Source organism: Mugil cephalus, chromosome 15 (assembly GCF_022458985.1).
Source record: "Mugil cephalus isolate CIBA_MC_2020 chromosome 15, CIBA_Mcephalus_1.1, whole genome shotgun sequence".
NCBI classification, from domain to species: Eukaryota; Metazoa; Chordata; class Actinopteri; order Mugiliformes; family Mugilidae; genus Mugil; species Mugil cephalus.
Genome location: NC_061784.1, coordinates 22344929 through 22346408, shown reverse-complemented (window position 1 = coordinate 22346408; position 1480 = coordinate 22344929).

Genomic DNA, 1480 nt, shown 5'->3' with positions numbered 1-1480 from the left:
CCCTTACACTTGGTTTAAAGTGACACATTAATTTTTATTCATGGTCTGGTAAAACACACTTCTCATTCTTGTCAAAGTCACAGTTGGATTTATACATTCATTGTAATTCATTACACCAAATAATTGCCTTTGTGACACTTGTCTGCTCCTATAAAGTATATTTGATTTACAGAGCCCCCCCTCCAATGAGGCATTTAATAGCTTTTATGTTTTCAAATAGATTTTCTCTAGTTTGTGTCCAAGTTATTGTTGGACTCCCTTTGAGAATATGTTTATTCAAATTAATAATAATATTAATAGCAATAATAATAATAATAATGTACCCCTTAATATACGTCAAACCCTCAGAACAAATATTGAGCACAATTATTGAGGTAAAAAAATAATAATTAGGTGTCTATAACGTCAAATATAAATTCTATTCACTCAAACATTTAGGACTTCTTACTGAGATGCAAGTTTAAGCTTTAGCTCCGTTTCTCTACATATTCATGCGCATATCAGCATCTGTCCGCGCCCACACATGAAGGAATACCGGGACATTTCTAAACGTCTGTCTTTGTGTGTGCGCTCAAACTGTGATTTTCTCTGTGCCTGTGTAAAAAAACATATGGTGAGTCAGTGTGGAGGAGTCGTGCGCCAGTGTGTGTCTGCGGGGGAGGGAGAGTGGATAGGTGGCGGTGGAGAGGAGAGAGGATTCGAGTTGTGCACCAATAGATGGCACTCTACCCTTTTGTGATTGGCTACAGTGACCCAGAACAAGACAGGTGGAAGCGCATGTGTTTGTGTCCAAACGGAACAGGAAGTGGGACGATACCTCGGCTCTGTTATTTCTGCCGGACGCCTGCTGTCAGTGTAGAGAGCAGAGAGTGACGGGATGAATGAATGAATGGAAAGTTAACTGTGCTGGGGTTTCCTGTCAGACTACATGCGTGTATATGTGACTTTAGGTTAAAAGGAAAAACACTGACATGGTTATGAGATGGTGGATTTCCTTTCCTTGCAGAACTTGTCAGCTACAGGGCCACATAAACGCAGCTGTACGTGTACGTCAACCAGCACTAAGTGGCATAAGCTGTAGCGGAACCCACTCGCAGAGCACAAAATGCTTACGCCGAATTACATAAACGCGTGAGTCACTGACCGAGCCCCATCTCTGCCATTCTCTCATGACATATCATGTCACGTCGTTACTGTGATCAGTGCGTGAGTGGTGAAAGGGCCACATTCGGTGTACACTACCACTCATGTGTGAAATGAGAATTAACAGCATCACGCGGTGTGGTTAAAATGTAGCGATATTCCACACGGGGAGAACCTCTGGGAGTTATCTAGAAGTGTAGTTTTAGGCTGGAAGGAGCTTCCCGACGTGTCAAATTATCACAATGATGATAAGAAAAATGCCCCACTGAGAGAGAACTGCATGGTTCAAAAATGAGAAAGACTACGTAGAACTGCACAGTGGCAGCTTTACACAAAG